Source organism: Schistocerca piceifrons, chromosome 1, assembly GCF_021461385.2.
Source record: "Schistocerca piceifrons isolate TAMUIC-IGC-003096 chromosome 1, iqSchPice1.1, whole genome shotgun sequence".
Taxonomy (NCBI): Eukaryota; Metazoa; Arthropoda; class Insecta; order Orthoptera; family Acrididae; genus Schistocerca; species Schistocerca piceifrons.
The window spans coordinates 1017460830-1017482987 of NC_060138.1; the positions used below are offsets into that span (position 1 = coordinate 1017460830).

Here is a 22158-nt window from a genome sequence, read left to right on the forward strand (position 1 = left end):
AGGCCATTTTGGTTATTGTTGCAAGGCCAGGTCAGTCAATCATCCAGACTGTTGCCCCTGCAACTACTGAAAAGGCTCCTGCCCCTCTTCAGGAACCACACATTTGTCTGGCCTCTCAACAGATACCCCTCCGTTGTGGTTGCACCTACGGTAAGGCCATCTGTATCGCTGAGGCACGCAAGCCTCCCCACCTACGGCAAGGTCCATGGTTCATGTGGAAGGGAATACTGCTTAATGACAGTGAAAAACTCGAGATGTTTTCCATTCTTTTGGCTAATTTAAGGGGAGCATAATTTCCTTTCCACATTTAAATGCTTGTACTTTTTATGTACTGTTTCTGCATGCATGAAACAATTTTTTAACAAAAATGACTCATGTTAAGTGGTCTATTTTATTTGTTGCTCTAGATATGATTCAAATGGCTCTGAGCACTATGGGACTTAACATCTGAGGTCATCAGTCCCCTCTAGGATTCCCATTATATAGTTAAGCAGAAGTAATTTAAGTGTTTTTCGTGTATTTGTAGTTTGGTTGTTTTGCTGTAGGGTATAATTCACTTTATGTTTATAGATTCAAGTGCCAAAATTGGTACAGTCCTATGAACTAATCAAAGTTCCACATTCTGGCCCCGATGGGCCAATCAAGACTGACTGACCTCTATGTCATCCTCTGCCACTGCATCAATGGATGCAGTATGGATGCATGTGGAACCAACACACCGCTCTCTCATATATTGTTGGCTTTCTTGATCTTGGACAAGCTACTTCTTACTCCTCAACTGGCATTGCAGGGTTGATTGTACACCATTACTGTCCTCCCAACAAGGAAACCATACTGGCTGTACTGCAAATTGGGTTAGGTGAGTCTCCATCCAATCCAAATAATCGGAGCTGCACGAAACCCAGCGTAAGATCAAAAGAAATGCCTCTCACAGGTGCGTGTATTAAAATCCTAATGGTAAACTGCAGAAGCATTCACAACAAAGTGCCAGAATTTGAAGTGCTTATGAAAAGTAGTGAAGCTCACATAATACTACGTACAGAAATCTGGCTGAAACCTAAAAGTGATAGCAGTGAGGTAGAACTGAAGCTGCATGTGAGACTGTCTGAGTTAGACTCAGTATCAGTGGTGGGCGTAAAATGATAACTGGATCCTTCTATCACCCAGCAGACTCATCTCCTGATGTAACTAAAAACTGTAGAGAAAACCTCAGTTCACTTGTACATAAGTTCCCCAATCATACTGTAATCATCCAACAATTAATCGGGACAATTGCAGTTTTGTTAGTGGTGGGCATGGTAAGACATCCTATGAAATAGTACTAAATGCCTTCCCTAAAACTACTTAGTTAGGTACTCAACTAAAAAGGTTAATATGTAATATGTAGAGGTTATAATTCTTTCAGTGAATAGGCTATAGACATTTATTTATTTCTAAAAAAATATTTTTTTAATCTCATTTCAAATGAATCTCCAGTACCGTATATATTCGTATTGATTCTGGCAATCTGTTGTACCGCATTAAGCCACTGGTATATGGACTGCGCTCTGTTACTTTTAATTTCGTTTTCTGTTTCTAAAGGCGTTTTGTTGTTTCTTGTGTTGTGATTAGCGATATATATCAGACATGACAAGTGAGATATTTTTTTATGGTAAGTGCATCACAGAAACACTCTTTTGTAGAAACAGTATTCTGTTCAATTGCACGGGTTGTAATGTCTTCACTCCAGCTATCTCCAGGGATCATCAATTAGTAATAATAATTTGATTTCGTCTTGTAATTTACGTGAAATATCGGTTGTAGGATCATGTTTTTACTGCTTACTGATTTTGTACTGGTCGAAACTCTGAAGTGCACATTTGTTGTTGCCATGCCACTTGCTGAAGCCTTACAATAACGTTTGGCAAAACGTACCGGTACCGAAAAATCTGCTCCATCACCGTTTTTCCGATGTCTCTTTCCATTGACGCAGAGTCCAACTGAAGTTATGTTCTTCATGTGCAGCGCGCAAATTATCCATCTAATCACAAGAACACGGCCTCGAGGTGCGCTTTACGTTGAACATGTGTGTTTCGTTTACCTTTTGATGGTAGACACCCCTGTACCCTTTTGCACTTCATGTACATCGACGAATGTTCATAGGATTTTGTCGGCCACTACAATAGTCTCTATTTCATTTCATTTATTTTCATCCTTTTCATCATTTACATGATACAATTTTCCTTCCCCCCCCCGGAAAAAAAATACTGGCAACTCTTTTCACTTTTATAATATAGTATTATGTTAGTTTTTGACACCCCTGTTCGGTTCAACTTTTGATTACTTGTAACAGTGTCTGCGTTTCGTATCAACAAAGCTCAACAATCTTGTATCTTTTCGTTTCTGTCCTGTTTACGTTACCTATGATAAAAAGGGATCTTGTCATTATGGCAAAAATCTACATTTTGTTATGGAAACAGGCTTTATAACATAATATTTTAATAGTTTTACGGCCTACAGATATACGGCGTAGAACAGATGTACGAAAAGATTAATGCAAAGGATCATCCGATGGCAAAATGTTTATAGACTTTCCAATGGTATTAGAACACCGCCACCTTTTCCTCTATCCGCGAAGCCTTCAGCGAGCTGTCCCGCCAATATGACAAATAATCCTACCTAGTCTGCCGCATTGCCGCTAGATGGCGAGTTCACTGACGAATGCCGGAAAAGCTGCAATTGCAGCTGCTGCGACCTGGCGGCAAGTTCGGATACATTTCGCGTTTACCTGTCATTGGTGTAGTGTTTGTTGTCAAGTGCTACAGGTTTAAACCATCGGGCTGTGGTGCTCTCGTATCATCGCGTTTGTTTACATGAGGAGCATTCTTTTTGACGGTGAGTCGCTGTATATTTACTTTGTTTATCTCACTAAAATATTGTAGCAACTTGTTTTGAAGCAAATAAAACACTAAAGCTGGTAAACGCCGAACAGGTGCTGTTGTTTGCTGCAGGAGCGCGGCGGCTTTTGAAATGTTGTCAGTTGTGTTCATTCATTTTTGTGAGTGGCTAATCGCTTTGTCTTAAAATATATGTAAATTACTATTGCGTTAAAAATGGCTTTCATAATTTTAGCGTGCTATGCAGCTTTAGAGTTGCAGAACCAGTTTTGTATGTAAAAACAGCAATGAAGAACCGCGTAGTTTAAATTGCGGTCGTAAAATTATATTTGCTTGCTATGGTTCCTTTTTATTTATTAGAAAAAGTGCCTTGTAGACTAAACTACGTATTCAAAGCAAATTTGTTGCACACTTAGGGAACATATTTTGCTCCAAGAGCAGATTGAGACAGAAAGGAGGACTTTCGTTAGACATATTATTGTCTGTTGCTGAAAATAATATATAATGTGCACTTTTGTGTGGAATGCCGCGCTACTTTCTGCATCTTGCTAGTAATCTAAGTCGTTATGTACACATTTTCATTGTTCAAAGGATCGAGGAAAAATTTCATAAATAATATTTCTTTTACTAAGCACGGTTTGGCTAAATAAACTTGTTACGTACGACACAAAGTGGCTAAATCTGATTGGAGACTGCTTGAACAGCTTCCGTATACTTTTCTTTTTAACCTTAAAATAAAGTTTTAAATGATACAGTTGCGTCAACCTCTACTTTCTTGGCAATTTGGAAGTAAGAACAAGAAAGTTGTGTTCGTTCTTTTGATTTTAATTTTCCTCGCCTTTCAGTATTTACTTTCGGGATGGTCTTTGTTAGAATGCTTGTCTAGTCCCTGGAGTTTCCGTCAAATTGCTTGGACAGGAACACTGGTGACTTCTGTTTTTATGTCTTCCTAATTTTGCATTATTTCCCCTTTGAGATCATTAAACACTTCTGGGAAATGAGGCACATTTTATTGGCTTCTATGGAGTGATGTTCAAATTAGCGTTCAGCCACTTTTATTTACTGTTCTGTCGATTCATTCTTGTTATTTCATCATTTTTTGCCCCTTCTCTAGCAGAGTTCACTAATGCCAGACTTAACTCATCAAATGTTTAGCTGCTATTTTTCTTTACTTCCTTGCCTGGATGCACTTCCAGTCACCACCGCGGTTTCCATTAATGTCTGAAGGTGTATACGAATATGATTTTTTAGATAAGTGCATACTTCATTTCTTCCTACTAATCGTACTTGACCGAGATAAGCGTTCATTCACAGAACTATGGAAGGTTGCAGTATTCATAAAAGTGTAAACAATTTTTGTTTAGGTGTACGTTCGAAATAATTTTCTTCGATGTGCATACGATCTTTAAACACGGAACTGGCCAAACGACAATAGGCTACCCGAACAAAACTAATCGACTTTTTCTAAAGTACAAGCTCCGAGCGGGTGGAAAACTCTTAACCTTCCCCCTAGCCACCTTCCATCTGATTTATTGAAGTGAGTGATGTTTATCCTAGGATCATTTTTGTTCAATTTATTTCCCCGTGCATTCAGAGCATCTCTGCGTCCTTCAAATTCTTGTATCCGATTACTATTTCCTAGGTGTCTTTTAAGGACTGCGCACATTCGTTATCATAAGACTGCAAGAGGTTTTCATCCGCAGTACGTTAATTCAATATAATTTCAATCGTGTTTTTACTTGTGGAAAGAAGCCGAACTTTTGACTTGACGATCGCGAAAGAAGGCTGTCGTGATTAAAGAAAGCAGCGCTTTGACATACATTGTTTAGCGTAACTTTGATTCGTGAACGGTATTTGATAGTGGACACAACACATTTAAAAGATTACTCTGAAGTAAGCTGTGGTCACCCACTCGTCGGTGGGCCAAGACTTTGAAACGGCCATTCGCCTTCAGATGCTCATTTCGAGTTTCAAAACTTTGTTGGAACATCAAACTAATGTATGACACGTTCCCAACAAATTGAATCACCAAAGATTCATCTGACTGTTAATATCTCTCTCTCTCTCTCTCTCTCTCTCTCTCTCACTCTCTCTCTCTCTCACTCACTCACACACACACACACACACACACACACACACACACATATTTCTTCCTTTGCAATACTCAGTGTGTATATGACGGATGGAGGAAAAACAGCGGAAACAACCGACATCCGAGTTTATGGCTTCTGCTGACCAGCCAAATAACTTAAGGGATTTTGTTAGCATTGCAAATCTTAATCATCTTTAGCAGCATCTGTGTTATTGTGGAACATTCTTGTTGTTCCTCTGCGTTCCATCTTTAGCTGTACGACGTAACCATGTCTGAAAATAAACGTGCCCCCGTCGATATCTAGACTGAATATTTTAGTAATCGTTAACGGCGTGTTGGTGCACGTCGATAATGACGGAACTCTATACAGATGCGTCACACTCCATGCGGGAAGATTAGAAAACGGATCTGGTTACTGCGTTTGTGGTACGCGTCAGCCTGTATGTAGGGGAAAAAACGCACAAAACTGAAATTACGAATGATTTAACTATAGCAAACGCTTTTTATGATTATCTAGTGCTGCTTTATCTTGAGAATCGAATAAAAAATTTTGAAAACTGATCTAATACTTCCTTCTTTCTGTCCGTTGACCTGTGTTGACTGCACCAACGCTGGATCAGTCGAAACTGTGTTCGTCAGAATTCCATACTCTTAACAAATTTTTTAACTTCATTACATACATTATTTGTATGTTTTTCTCTGCAAAGACCAGTGTATCATTGACATACATTGTGCTGATTGAGTTCTGAGTACTTGGAACGTCATTTTAGTTTGTCTAACTGGGCTTCCAGTAGCGACAGCACTCGTTTTCTAAATTTAATGTGCTGCTAAAAGTTCTTGCCCGCAGTACATATGCAAAGATGGTAAAGAAAACTTTTTGACAAAAATCTGACTAAGTCTGGTAAATGATGATCCGCGATATGATGTACTGAACCCTCCCTCCCCGTCGCTGAGGTGAACCGCGTCTCGATAGGGTGATTTGTGGTCCTGATCGAAGCAGAAAGCTGAACAATAGGTGTAACCATTTCATTTATTCATCCGGGGATCATCTAACAGCGATATAGGATTTGTCATCAAAATACAATGAAAATAAATACATTCATATCGCATACGAGTGCATAAGTATGCTTTCAGGATATGACAGGAGATGGGCCGTGGCCTTGATGAAGGAAGCATCCCAGTGCCTCCCTGAAACGTTTTAGGAAAACGTAAGGAAGGCTGGACGGACAGAGAAAAAAAATTCCATCCTCCTGCGTATGAGGCCAGCATCTTAACGACTGCACTGCCTTATTCGGTTAGTCTCTTTTGTATAATGTTCTTTTGTTCACACATAATTTGTACAAGATAAGTTATAATACGATAATAGTTTTGCACTGTTTCTTCGCATCGCAACCATGTTGGAACTAACGTATGGCTCCTCAAGAGGGAGATGAGCCTTTCCTGCAGTTTCTGAAGCAGCAGTCTAGAATGTTGACTGATATTGCTTGTTAATATTAACCATCGTTGCCTCGACATGGCAAAAATCAAGGGAAAGTACAGCCGTTATATTTCCCGAGAACATGGACCACTACTCCGTGGAGTAGAGAGCTGCATCAAACCACTTTTCGGATTGATGCTTACAACACCATTGTGCTCTGCATGCTACTTTGAAAGTTGCTGAAATTCTTATCCTTTACCACAAGCGCTTATTAACGACTAACTCCATTATAACAGCCAGGAGTTTAGCTATTTATCACGCCACCTTCAACGTCACTAAAAGATGTTCACAGATATTCAGCTCGAGGAATCATGAAGAACTGGGCAGTGGCTCACGATTGTCAAAACAAGAACTGTCTCAAATATAGTCTCGATTGATCTTCAAACGAACATTAAAGTATGCAGTGATTCCATCATGTTGCAGCTAGTACAGTTCTGTAATATTATATTTGGGAATCAGCGGGACGAGTGAAAATATGTGCCGGGCCGGGACTCGAACACGGGATCTCCTACTTACTATGCAGTTGCGTTAACCATTGCGCCATCCGGGCACAGTGCTTATCGCAAATGCGCAACTATCTCTGCACGCTTCCCACCCGACCATGTTCCCACCTAGGGCCACTTGTCTGCTGTCACCGTCCATGCCCTCCATACTCGCTGATTTTTAGATTACCGCAAAAAGTCCAACGAAGTGTGCATCTGCAATGAAGATTGTGGATTCATTGTCCATCAAGGCGAATTATATATGTGAACGCGTGACGTCTGTTCTTTCACGTTCAGATAATCAGTTCTGTTTTTCTCCGACTCTTCCAGTAACACATGCAGACATACCAGACAGATTTCTCCTAGGAGCGTCTTGGGAGGAAAATATCTAACAAGACTTCTCTCTAGCGGGAAAATCGTGTAATAGACTATCGTCATATACTAATAGTCCGAAAGCTTTTGGCAACGATCATAATATGAGAAACATTTTCACTGCAGAATTTTACGTGGAAGATGACTAATCCATTTGATTGACTGATTTTATCACAGTCAGTGCTTGTTATTGCAGTTGGTCTTTAGACAATGTCCCTTACCCTGCATTAGGCGTACGCAGTTACCCGTATAATCACTTAATTTTTCTTTGTGATTTGTGGCAACAGCTGTGCGACTAATGGAAGGCGAAAAATGCAGGTGGCGTGAATGATTTTAATCGTCATTTCGTTTCACAGCCAGTGTTGAGGATCTCCACAGGTCTTTGCCCCTGTTATGTGCGACAGAATTATTTCTTGAATAGTTTACTCAGTACGCTTGCCAGATATTCACATGGCGAGAAAAAATTCATATTGTTGTTGTAACAACGAAGATCGATGTGTTTGTTCTCTAGAGAATGGAAATCCGCGTCTCGGACTGATTATCCGCTTACGGCCTTGTCTGCTTTTGAGACACTGGCCAGAGAGTCGGTTCCTCTTCGTTAATCGTTGCTCTTTTTTTTTCAGCTACCTGAAATCTCTCAAACCAAAACGTAAAATTAGGGATTAACATCCGTCGTTTACCAGGTTTCTTCAGAAGCGGAGCACAAGCTCGGATTATACAAAAACTGGGAAACAAAACGACCATGTCTGGAAGAAATCCTCCCAGCATTTGTCTTAATACGTTTGGGGAAATGGTGGAAAACCTAAATTCTGGTGGCCAGACGAGAATTTGAATCCAGCTTCAGTCAAATGCGAGTGCAAAGTCTTATCTACCATTGGTTTTATTATAGTTCTAGACTGACAAATTCGCGGATATTGCGGAGGAAACTCCAAGTCTGTTAGCTGCAGTATATTTCATAATTTTCATTAGTTTATCACAGTGCTGTTCTGTTCATAGCTATTCTGCATAGCAACTGTTTAGAGTTTAAAAATTTGCCCATCAGTGTGTGTGAGAACCCCCTCCTTGCAAGCTTCATCTACAGATTGAGCACATTTTTATGTTCTTGTGCCGAGAAAAATATCATAAATCTTGCAGCTATTCTTACGAGTTTTTCAACTACATCTGTGATTCTCATTTCTTGTGGCCTCCAGCGGACAGTATTCAGCAGTGGTTCACTCTCTATGACTAATTCCGACTGAACGTTTCTGATTGGAAACAGTCTTGAACCTCGTCTTCAGCACAACAGACGTATGGTCGCCCAGTGTTGGTTCTCTTTAAGTACTCGAACTAATGTATTTAAATGAGATTCTCTTAACACACTCAGTGTATGAGATTTTGGTTTTCGCGTGCATTATATTGAATTTGTTTAGTTAGACAGCATTGCCAGTCTCTATGTCGATTGAAGGAAAACTTTTCGGGTATCGCACCTGATGTGTCGAAGCATCGTACCATGTTGACACACCCGGCTTGATGACAGCCGAGAATTTTTCCTTCAAGATATCCGCCAGGAAAAGACTTCGGTCTCACTGCGTCGATTGCTAACTATCGGGTGGTGTTCCATAGGACTTTTAGGTTTTCGTGGAAATTTCCTGCCCTACTGTCATAGAGCATACTTGTCGTATTCTGTGTATATCTGTATTTTGACCTGTTGATTGTGTTACTATAACAATCCCTGTGTCATTCTGACATGGTTCTTGGATGACCAAAAATAAATATGTAAATTATATCATTGTCGACGGATCAACTTGGGTACATACAGGCTAAATACTAATATTCTACTGGGCAATGAAAAATGAAATCTCTTCAGCAACGATCTCAAGCAAATGACGATTTGCTCTCATGTTATACTAGTTTTACGGATAATCACTGAATCATACATCCATGGACAGATTCTCTTGGACAATAACTACTGCATCTCGTGTGTAGCAACGTTCGCTTGTAGTGCAGTCTTGCACTCGTTCAACGAGACGGCCATAACGTTGGATAACATTCTTGTTTGTCGTAGATACTGCAGAAAGTTGAACCAACATTTGGGTCGGTGCAACAGTTGTCGAAACGTTGCTTCAACTTTTTACGATATGATGCTGCTTAAGAATTTTATGTATCTGAGACCTGCCGCAGAAGCCTACAAACATTCATAGAACCGTCAGATGTCATTCTACGCTACGCCCACAGATGGTTGCAGCTGGACTCCAAGGAATGCCGCTGACCGTGCAGAAATGAGAACTGAAGCATGTGCCACATCTTCGTACTAGCCAGGGCAGTGCGTTGGGTAACGCGAAAAATGCGCACTCTGGCATTCTCCTGCTAAGGACACAACCCTTCGATTTTGCAGGAACAGTGACGTAATGGATTGCACAATCTTCTGGACTTGCTCTGCACAATTCATTGTCCTCCGACAGGCGTCAGAGGTAGGCTGCAGCTCCACACACTACAATGGCCAGAGCTTCTCCAGTATGGTATTTGCTGGTCTGCGTAGCATCACTGTTTCGGACCTGAATTTCTCCCGGCATATATAATTATCAAATATGTTACGAGAATGCGCGCGCGCGCGCGCACACACACACACACACACACACACACACACACACACACGCGCGTGTGTGCGCGCGTGCGCATACATTGTAAAACTATCACCATCACTCAACCAGAAGGTACTGGTAGTGAAAATTACTAAACACCTGGCGAAGTAACATTGACTCTGTCCTTCTGTTTTTTGATAAGGTGGAGAGCAGGCTTCCACGCAGAATTTAAGCGAAAACCTCCATGTAAGCAACTTTTGATGCAGTCTTTCTCGTCACCTGTGTTCCTCTGTCTGATACGTGACGGTTAATTGAGATTAGGTTTGATGTTGAACTGAAAAAGCCATTTGACACGAATTGACTTCCACTTTTTATTCAACAACCATCGCCAGCGCTATGAGCAAACAGATGGAGTTGTGATGGGAATCGCGTTGTCGCCAATTATTGCAAATTTCCTTATGGAATGTGCCTTAGAGTCGGCGGCTTTGAAACTTGCGTGTTCTTTTTTGTTTTTCTTCTTTTCTTTTCAGATATGTAGACGATAGTTTTGTTGTCTGGTCTCATGTCAGTGGGAGTTTAAAGGACTTTTCACTACACATGATCCAATCCAACCGAATATTCGTTTCACGATGGAGATGGAAAACTTCCATGATTTGGTCAGGAGGCAGGTTTATTGTACGTTGGTATGCTGTTTATAGGGAGCCTACTCACACTGATAGGCTGATAGTTGTCACCATCTGGCTCAGCGTGAAAGGGTACTTCGTTACTTAGTCCACAGGGTCGACGTCATTTCAGACTCTGAGAGTTTACAAGATGAGTTAACTCATCTTGAGGTCACCTTCAGTCAGAATGGATATAGTGAAAGAGCAGAGGTGCGTTGAGCTATCTACTAACTGTGCATCGCGTGAGCGATGATAAAATGAGTTGGCACCAGGGAGCACCTCCAACAATATATGTCGTATTTTGCGGAGATACTATGTTATCCGCTGTCCATCTAAGATTAGGGTTCTTTTATATCCCGTTAAGGATGATTTTAGTCTGAGTAAGGCGCCTGTCTACCGTATTCTTTGCAGTTGTGGCATGTCATATATTGGTCACACTATCAGAACTGTGCAGGGCAGCTGTACTGAGCGCAATCGCCACGCATGCTACAACAGCCGAGTAAATATGCTACTGCAGAACACTGCCATGGCACTGGCCATCCTATGGCACGCGACAACACGTATATTCTGTCATGCACTTCCAGCTGTTGGGGTAGTGTTACTAAGGAAGCAGTTTAGGTTCTGTGGTGGCGCTAGTGTTTTGTGTGTGTGTGTGTGTGTGTGTGTGTGTGTGTGTGTGTGTGTGTGTGTCCGCGCGCGCGTGTGCGTGCTTGTGTGCCCGTTTGCTGTGATAATCGAGGTTTTAAATTCACTTGCACATCGCTTACTTGCTTTGTCTTGAAAATGACAGGGTGGCCACCTGTCGAAATATCGGCGGTTGTCGACGATGTGACCTGGTTGCATTCCCGTAAGTTATTTGAATAACCAACAGTGTTTCTCGCATCTTTAACAGTTGTCGTCTGGCACGGCTTGGTGCGTGTTCTTCAGTTGGCGCCTCACTACTAGTGACTGAACTTTGCCAGCCTCCAGTAGTTAACGTCGCTGGCGTGTGGGAAAAAGAACCCCGTGGTAAGCAGCAGGGATTGAATGTCGAATGGCCGGCTGTGCCTGGTCGCTTCTTGGCAGATCGTGAAGTGATACACAAAATTTTCGAACGTGCGGAACTTCTGAGCAACGGTACCTAATACTTCTCTGGGACTGCGAGTGTTCGACAGAGGCAACACTAACGTCCAGGGTGCACCCTAAGTAGTGAGACAGAACTGCTATTGTTCTCCACGCACATGAACATGTCGGACAGGATGGGCAGCTGTCCGAAACTCTACTGATCATGATGATGTGTAAGGTCCTTTCTTCTGCGAAGAGTGGTTCGGCTGTAAGAGCAGAGCTGGTTAGACAGTCTCGGTGGACAGACATGTTGTCTGCCTTGGTCGGTATCGGTTAACGACTTAATTAGCAAGGTTCGCAGAAGAGCTTCTGTGAATTTTTGGAAGGTAGGGGACTAGGTACTGGCAGAATTGAAGCTGTGAGGACGGGTCGTGAGTCGTGTTTGGGTAGCTCAGTTGGTAGATCACTTGCCCGCGAAAGGCCAAGGTCCCGAGTTCGAGTCTCGGTCCAGCACACAGTTTTAATCTGTCAGGAAGTTTCCTCGTAAACTGTCGTCGCTGAGTGACTGTAGGACAGATGGTTTATTCGGTACGGGTACAGTGAGAAACACCGCCTAAATTGTAGTCCTTCTGCGCGATTGGCTGCTGCGTTCGGAAGTAGCGCGCCAAAATGACAAACTTTTGTTACTAATATTAGAAAAACTAAACTGTGATTTTACATGCCTTTCATATAAAATCATCTCACAGTAGCAGGCTATCATTCCATTATTTCAAAAATGTTAATTACCAGCACCAGCACTTCGGTTCGTGCCTAACTTGGATGGTGGGTGAAGTGGTTCGGCTGTAAGAGTAGAGCTGGTTCGGCAGTCTCGGTGGACAGACATGTTGTCTGCCTTGATCGGTGTCGGTTAAGAACTTAATTAGCAATCTCTGATTATGTGGACATGTAATTGTGAACAGTTTGATAGCAGTTACGCTAACATGCAGTTCATTATTTTATTTACTTTCTATTAAAGTGTGAACAATGGAACTTATTTGTGATTCATAAAGTGGAATATAATTGTGCAGTTTCTCGTATTCTGCTAATAAAAAACGAGTGGCGTGCCATTTAAAGAAACCAGTTCAAAATTTAATTATTTACACAATACCAGTTCCTCGCTAATAGTTTATTACAGCCTCAAGATACGGACCCACGACCTGCGTGCTGTTTCTTGCGCAAGGGGCAACTATAGAATACTGCAGGGTTGTGAACATTATTCGGAACTTTCATACATTCCACTCAGGGCGATGGGAGCAACTAGGCACCTCGCGTTTATTGCCTACTTAGTAGAAATGAGATCCGTGATACGTCATCTGTGGTAACACTGAGAAGGTACGAAGTAGGGAAATTCTCGAGGGAAGGAACTGGTCATTCACACGTAAATCCCTCTTGCTATCTCTCTCTCCCTCCCTTTCACTTGCCGTACGCTGTTTAGTATCCGATGGTGATTCGGATTCTCCGCTCAGCTCAGGTATCGATTATATTAATGTTAAAAGCCTCATGTGCTATTTGGACAGTGTTGATGACAGTACAATAAAATTTATTAGTATTTAGTGCCATGAAAATTATTGGCTATTGTAGATACATGTAACATTACAAGATTTGTTTCTTAATCTGCAGATAGATGGAGAAATTTTATTTATATTGGAATGTAGGAATTATTTACTGGAAGGTTCCCTGAAAACACTCAAATATCAATAATTTTCTCCACCCATCTGCAGATCAAGTATATAAATATTATGTGTTTCTCCAATAATTAATAATTTTCATAGCACAAAAATTTGTAAAGTAATCGTCAACACTTTTCAAATAGCGCGTATGGTTTTCACATACCTTCTTGCCCACTTTCATTTTTGTACCATTTTGTTGATTAATTTTGCAGTGCTGTAATTCACTAAATCCCATTTCTTTCTGTGCGTTCATTGATCTAAATTTAATATAAAATACATTTTCAATTTAATATAGTAGAAATACGTGCTTCCTTTCCCCAAAGGCAATAACTTTGAAAGATATTGTACCGCAGTATCTTTGACACTCGTGTACCTTGTAAACAAACTGCATTTCTTTTCATATGTTGTATGTCAGACACGTGGTGCGCATTAGTAATATTTGTTTTGTAGCCCAACGCATGTGTTTATTAACGAAGACCAACGTGTGAGTGTGCGAAAATACAAATATCATGAATACGATTCGTAGAAGAAAAACTCCAGGCGGACATTTCACGTAACTTTCATTCGAACACAAGTCTGTAGCTCAACCATGTTTGATATACGTTTGTAACTAAATTATAGTACATTTTAGGATAGCTGAGCAGGAAACCACGCGTTTTGACGAAATCATGGAAGCCGCCAGACGATGAATTTTATTAATTGAAAACCGGTAATGGAACTTTTTTTGGATAAAGTAACTTAAAACCAATTTTTGGCTGGTTGCTGCTGTACACCTGTTCCATTCTCTTATGGAGGGAGGAAAGAATGATTGGTTAAATGCACCTGTGCGCGCTGTAGTTTTGACTTGTCCACTCGGTCCCTAGGCAAGCGATACCAGGTTGTAATGCATTCCAAGATTCACCATTTAAAGCTAGCTCTAGAAACTTTACAAGTAGGGTTTCGCGGGATAGTTGACGTCCATCTTCAGGCATCTGCCGTTCAGAATTTTCAGGATATCCGTGACACTCACTCAAAGCCATAGGAAACTATGACCATTCGTGATGCCCTTCTTAGTTTGCTTCTAACATTCTATGTTAAGAGTCAAACTGAACAAGTTTCGTACTAAAAATGTGTAGGGTGGAGGGGGGAGAGAGGGACATATTAACTGATAACTGCACAAGTGAAAAAGAAATACGATGAAAAATCAGACTGGCAAAGCAAGTTCTCCAGAAAAAGAAGAGGGGATATATATATATATATATATATATATATATATATAGAGAGAGAGAGAGAGAGAGAGAGAGAGAGAGAGAGAGAGAGAGAGACCAAAATTGAAGCATTTGAGATGTGGTTTTGGAAGAGCATGGAGCAAATGAAGTAGGTGTATGAAGTGAAGAACGGTGAAGTACCGTTCTTGTCAAGAAAGCGAAAGCTGACTGTATGGAACATGTACAGCGAGGACAAGGAATTCTAAAAAACAGCTATCGAAGGTACAGCGGAAGGACAGAACGAGATAGAGTGGAAGAGAATAAAAATGCTGGGTAAAGCGAATAATGGGTCATACCAGACTGCGAAGCGGATTAGGTGGAGGCAGCAACGTGTCAGAAACACGCCAATGGGCAAAACACGTGGTGATATGTGTATGTCACACTTGGACAATATTCAGTGATAGGTTGCACTAGTGTTACGTAACCATTCACCTTTGTAAACTGTAACAGGATTTCCATTTCTGGACGCCTATAGTATCTGAGGTAGTACCAATAATTACCTTCGCTTAGAATTGCAGTGTTGCCCGAACAGTCCATACATGGATGACGGAAATGATGAAAGGAAGATTGCAGCTTAATGTTGCGTTGATGTTGAAGTCGTTTTAGAGACAGTGCATGAAACCGGATTGGACAATAGTAGGCAAAGCAATTAGCCGTGGCCTTGCTTTAAGGAAACATGGCACAATTCGCCAAAAATTACTCAGGAAACCACGGGAAACTTAATTGAAGGCATCCGAACGAGAATTAAGACCTGGGTCATCTTGACACCCTGTACCTCCGAAATTGTGTGTGTGTGTGTGTTCTTAAGGATCGGTCCCTAGACTTACACACTACTTGAACTAATTTAAACTAACTTATGCTAAGAACAAAACAAAACACACACACACACACACACACACACACACACACACACACACACACACACACACACACGTCTGATGGAGGACTCGAACATCCGGCGGGAATGCCGCGCAGCCAGTGACATGGCGCCTCTAACCGAAATTCATCGATGCCGTATTCTCTCTCTCTCTCTCTCTCTCTCTCTCTCTCTCTCTCTCTCTCTTCCACTTTATAAGTATATCTTGTAATTTCTTTTAAATTATCTTACAATTTTCTGTTCCTACTTATGAAATCACCAATACATCTTAAAATTCAACATCAGGATCCTGTAACAACAGACCTCAGTTCAAAACGTAATCAGTAAATCGAGCATACAGGTTTATTTCATGGTTCCTGTACACCGTGAGGTTTGTTCAGAATACATGGGAACAAAGTCCACCAAACTCGATGAAATTTACTGCTCTTGTCGATCAGAGAGCACCCCAGTAAGCTTTTACGTACCATAGACAGTTATCTGTAAATGCCGACAAAAACTTTTTGTGTTGGTTCCAGTTTTGCTCTACAACGTATTATTTGTTTTATTATAACGAGCTTTTTGTTGTTGTTTTTATGCATACACTCAGAGTTTATATCTGCCATGGGATTTGCACCTTTAAAAAACCGAACCCAGTTTATGAACTACATGAACATTTTCCGGCGATGTATGTGTACATGGGAAGCCGTCCAGTGGTATCGTGTGAAAAAAGCTGCTCTGAAGGGTGTTATTGTGGATGACGGTAATAATCCTGTTAAATTAACGTAGGCAGCGATGCGCCAATTTCAGATTATTCGTGGTCTGAAAAGCTTCTGAGGCAGCTAATAGGATACTCCTGTCTTGTCACGGAGAAAAAAGCGATTAAAAAGATGAATTACTGAGATTTTTCTGTACTGTTTCTTTATAACTTGGAAGGTCCTGAGATGACACCATGATTAGCACTCTGACTTCATTTTCAAGGAAACTCGGATGCGAATTAGAAGGCCTCCCTACTGTTATCCGAGCCCAACTTGCCCTCTGTTTTTAATGACTTGGACATCAACGGAGTAAGTATCCATTCTGTTACCCAGATGTGCATTGTTTAGGAAACTTTTAATTCTAAACGGAAGTAATGCTTAACACGATCATAAGCTTATGAGCAAAATTCCATTCTTTCAATCCAAAATTTTAAACATGGCTGCGCCTCAGCAATGGTGCACATAGAAACTTGACAAGATTGGAAAACTGGTTGGCTGCTGTTTTCCAATCTTATCAAGGTTCTTTCAGTTCATGTAGAACTCCATCGGTAAACTTCAGTCACTTCGTTACGGTGGTCGGATAGATACGTCAACAACAAAAGTTTGTATGGTGTTTTATACATCCGGTTTCTTAGAATGTACAGCATTCTCATTTGAAGAGTCTCAGTTTCACTGCCACCGAGCGAGGCGGCATTCGAGAGGACGACGGTTCAAGCCCGCGTCCGGCCATCCTGATTTAGGTTTCCTGTGATTTCCCTAAATCGCTTCAGGCAAATGCCGGATGGTTCCTTTTAAAGGACACTGCCGATTTTCCTCCCTGTCCTTCCATAATCCGAGCTCCGTCTCTAATGACTTCGCTGTCGACGGGACGTTAAACACTAAATCTCCTCCTCTTCAGGCTCATTGCCTACATTTGTCGAGGAATTACAATCTAGCAACTTGAACAGAGGTGAAATATGCTTAAGAGTTTTGTCTGATATACGAGAAAACTGTCTTTAAGAATTATTTACGTGCTTATAAATTAATTTAAGAGGTAGTGACTGTGGAATAGGCTGCGGATTTGTTTGCGTTTAAACGTACGCTGTAAGTGGGCTGCTTCTGTGTAGGCAGCGCTGTGTAGTGCTTTGCATTGGATCTCTGACTGCGCATTCTTTGTATGTGACTTTGTGGCTGGTTCGACTCGTTGTTGAAGGTTAATCGCCAGTAGTGTTCGGCAGTTGGAAGTTAGCCGCCAGCAGAGAAGGAAGTACTGTTGGGCAGTTGGAGGTGAACAGCCAGCAGTGATGGATGTTAGATGTGAGAAGCTATCATTGATGGAGGGTAGAGGTCTGAAGTGTTAGCGTAGGCTAACGATCTGTACATGTTCGACTTGGAGATTGAATATTATTCATGACCTTTGTACTAAATGTCAGTGACGATTTATATTCGTGGTTCAAATAGCTCTGAGCACTATGGGACTTAACATCTGATGTCATCAGTCCCCTAGACTTAGAAATACTTAAACCGAACTTAATCTAAGGACATCACCCACATCCATTCCCGAGGCAGGATTTGAAACTGCGACCGTAGCAGCAGCGCGGTTCCTGACTGAAGCACCTAGAACCGCTCGGTTACAGCGACCGGCTATATTCGTGTCTGAACTGGATGTCACGTTATTAAGGCAAAAAATACATTATTTGGTTTGCAACAAAATCTTTCCTTTGCTAACCACGTGCCTATTAGTAGTTAGTGGCTTTAGTAGTTAGAATCTTTTGTTTAGCTGGCAGTATCGGCGCTCGCTGTGTTGCAGTAGTTCGCGTAATGAAGATTTTTGTAAGTGCTTAATGCAATGTATAGGTTACTGTTAAGATTTTTTAGTCAGGGCCATTCTTTTGAATTAATTATTTGAAGTCAGGTTGTAATTTCTTTGAGCAGTCAGATTGCGTTGCGCTAGAATATTGTGGGGCAGTGTTGACATAAGAAAATAGTAAGAGAAAGTAGGCTCAGTACGTCCAGTTTTACTCAGCTGTTTCAGAATCAAATAACATAGAAGTTTCACCTTCTCAGTCATTCTGCAATTTAAGTACAGACAAACTCATTTAAATAAATAAGTTTCAGTGCATATTTGCAACTTGTAGCTCCACCGTATGTCTCTGAAACTGTATTGAGGGAATGGAGAGAGGAGAACACTTTAAGTATTTTGCAGTGAACAGTACAGTCTTTCATATACATTACTGGTTTGCAGAATACACTATGTGATTAAAGGTATCCGAACGCCACTATGTAACGCAGAATTGACCACTAGATGTCAAGAGAAGCGGACCCGCCAGTATAAAAGGAAGCGGAGGGGGGGGGGGGGGGAGTATTGTGTTGCCAGTGGAGAACACCAGAATGAATCGCTCAGGAGAGTTCAGTCACATCGAACATGAACTAGCCATTGCATGTCACCTGAGTAGCAAATCCTTCAGGACATTTCAACCCTTCTAAAGTTGCCTAAGTCGGCTGTTCTGCTGATTTAGTTGTGAGGAGGAAACGCGAAGGAACAACCGCAGCTAAACCAAGATCGGGAAGACCTCATGTAGTAACGGACGGGGACCGCCGAGCATTGCGGAGGATGGATGTAAATAATCTCATGAAATCGGCGGAAGGAGTCATTAGTGAGTTCCAAAGTGCCGCCAGCAGTCCAGCTAGCAAAGTGATGTGCGTAGTGAGTTAGAGAGACTGAGGCACAAAGGTCGAACAGTCCTCATAAGCCGTACATTTCTTTAGTCAGCACTAAGTGACACAAGTTGTGGTGTAAAGAGCGACGCAACTGGACGGTGGATGACTGGAAGCGAATGATTTGGAGAGATGAACCAAGCTATTCCCTAGCGCAATCCTACTGAAGGGTTTGGGTTAGGCGAATGCCGCCGGCCGGTGTGGCCGAGCGGTTCTAGGCGCTTCAGTCTGGAACCGCGTGTACCGCTGCGGCCGCAGGTTCGAATCCTGCTTCGGGCATGGATGTGTGTGGTGTCCTTAGGTAGTTCTAAGTTCTAGGGGACTGATGACCTCAGATGTGAAGTCCCATAGTGCTCAGAGCCATTTGAACCATTTTTTTAGGCGAATGCCTAGACGACAGTACCTACCATCATTTGTGGTACCAATAGTGAAGCACGCAAGACGTGGTACGGGGTGTTCAAAAAGTCTCTGCGCAGTGCCGCATGATTGTTACCCGCGCGTGCCGTATGCTGCAGTGAAATATACCGAAATGGAACTCAGTTAAATACAAGTTATTAATTTATTGAATATTCAATTTTACTTACAAATTTTCATATAAATGTTGAAAGTGTTCCCCCCCCCCCCCCCCCCCCCCCTGTTGTTGAAAACGCAATTCAATTCGTCTAATCATGTTTCCAAACACAAGCTGTAACATTTCTTCTGTAACAGAAGCAGTAAAAGTGGATATTGCAGTTTTCAATTCATCGATGCATTTTGGACGGTTTTTATAGACAGTTGTTTTCGCTACACCCCAGAAGAAAGTCAGTTGGTGTTAGGTCAGCCCATCGTGGAGGCCAAAGCCCCTGTGAAATAATGTGATCACCAAAATCACCAAGTAGTGACATTGAAACGCGAGCTGTATGCGCGGTTGCACCATCTTGTTGAAAATAACCGTTCAGTATTTCACTTAACACAAGTTCTCCTATGAATTCGTACAGAATATCACTCCAGTATCGTTGTGCGTTTATTGTTTCGTTGAAAAATATGGGACCCACAATCCGACGTCTAGAAATTGCAATCCAAACTCCTATTTTCACAGAATAAAGTGGTTACTCATGAATACACAATATAGATTTGCAATACTCCACATACGAGAATTTTGCGAGTTCATGAACCCGGATAAATGAAACCACGCCTCATCAGTGAAATTCGTTTCATTAAGAATATCCCTTCCATTTTGTTGAACGAAATGTTTGAACCATTGACAATAATGAAGTCTCTTGCCATGATCAGTATTTTTCAATTCTTGCACGACTGTTACTTTGTATGGGAAAAGTTCTACTTTTTTCCTTACAGCTGTGTGGGCCGTTCCGACACCAACTTCGATTTCCTGGACGAGTTTTCTTACTGACTTGTTCGGACTCATGGACATTTTATCAGAAATATCTTGTAGTTTATCCTCAGACAAAACGCTAGGACGACCACTTCTCGGTGCGAATCCGTACTTCGAAATTTGTTAATCAAATCTCGCACAGTATCGCGATGTGGGAGTGTTGTCTCCGTAAAAACTGAATTAAATGTTTGACGAACCGAAACTGTGTATTTACCGCCAGCTTTGTAACACTTGTTCGACTAAAAACACACGTTCTTCAGTGGTTAGCATTTTAACAGTGACAAAAACGAAACAAACGAACAAAGGAACAAAACTTAAAACTTCACGTCAGCACGTAACAACACCACTCACACACGATACTACTGACGCTGGCTGAGATAAACGGAACAGTGGAATACCGGAAGAGTCCACTTGAAGGGAAGCAACCCAGGCAGGCGAACATTCATACGGACGCGGCTAACATTCATACGGCACTGCGGAGAGACTTTTTGAACACCCCGTATTACTATATGCAGGTGTTTGTCGCAGTTAATGTGTGGTCCGCTTATTACATTTAAGAAAACGCCAAATTCGGACGGATAAGAACACATTTTACAGCATTGTGTACTGCAGACAGTAGAGGAGCTATTCGGACAAGATGATTGTATCGGCGTGACAATGTACCCTGTCATAAAGCACCATGTGTGAGACAATGCTTTGTGGACAGTAACATTTCTGAAATGGATAGGCCTGCCCAGAGTCCCAACCTTAACCAGATGGAGCACCTTTGGCATGAGTCAGAACGTAGACTTCGCTCCAGACCCCATCGTTCCTCTCTGGTTTCGGCTTTTGAGGAAGAATGGGCTCCACATACATTCAGACACCTCATTAAGTGTCCGCAGCAGACTCAAAGTGGTCATAAAGGCGAATGGTGGGTCACGCCCATTCTAATGTCAACTAATAAGGGTCCAGATACTTCTCGTCAGACCGGGACTCGAACCCCGATTTTCCGCTTGTTGCGAATGGTCGTCTTAACATCTTCGGTTATCCGAGCGCGCTTCCAGGACCGACCGAAATCTACACATGTCCCAGTCCCGGTTAGGGGCAAATTTTCGTACGTTTCCAGTAAATTGTATATCTGCTGCGGACCGCATTCTCAGTCTGCGAATACATTTCATGATTTAATATGGCTATCGATCGTCAGCAGTGCATGTTCGTTCGGACGTACCCCACATGCGTACATTTCTGAAGGAACCTTGCATCGAATTATACAGAAACTGTCAGATATACACTCCTGGAAATTGAAATAAGAACACCGTGAATTCATTGTCCCAGGAAGGGGAAACTTTATTGACACATTCCTGGGGTCAGATACATCACATGATCACACTGACAGAACCACAGGCACATAGACACAGGCAACAGAGCATGCACAATGTCGGCACTAGTACAGTGTATATCCACCTTTTGCAGCAATGCAGGCTGCTATTCTCCCATGGAGACGATCGTAGAGATGCTGGATGTAGTCCTGTGGAACGGCTTGCCATGCCATTTCCACCTGGCGCCTCAGTTGGACCAGCGTTCGTGCTGGACGTGCAGACCGCGTGAGACGACGCTTCATCCAGTCCCAAACATGCTCGCTGGATGTAGTCCTGTGGAACGGCTTGCCATGCCATTTCCACCTGGCGCCTCAGTTGGACCAGCGTTCGTGCTCGACGTGCAGACCGCGTGAGACGACGCTTCATCCAGTCCCAAACATGCTCAATGGGGGACAGATCCGGAGATCTTGCTGGCCAGGGTAGTTGACTTACACCTTCTAGAGCACGTTGGGTGGCACGGGATACATGCAGACGTGCATTGTCCTGTTGGAACAGCAAGTTCCCTTGCCGGTCTAGGAATGGTAGAACGATGGGTTCGATGACGGTTTGGATGTACCGTGCACTATTCAGTGTCCCCTCGACGATCACCAGTGGTGTA

At 42.1% G+C, this 22158-nt stretch overlaps 1 protein-coding gene across 3 annotated transcripts in view; it reads left to right on the plus strand.

The window, feature by feature from the left end:
* The first annotated feature begins 2754 nt into the window (after window positions 1–2754).
* Window positions 2755–22158, plus strand: part of LOC124795696 (skin secretory protein xP2-like) — a 564174-nt gene continuing 544770 nt past the window's right edge. For all 3 annotated transcript variants that reach the window (XM_047259780.1, XM_047259800.1, XM_047259787.1), the window contains exon 1: window positions 2755–2874. The gene's annotated coding sequence lies outside the window, so the exon portion shown is untranslated. The remainder of the gene's footprint in view (window positions 2875–22158) is intronic.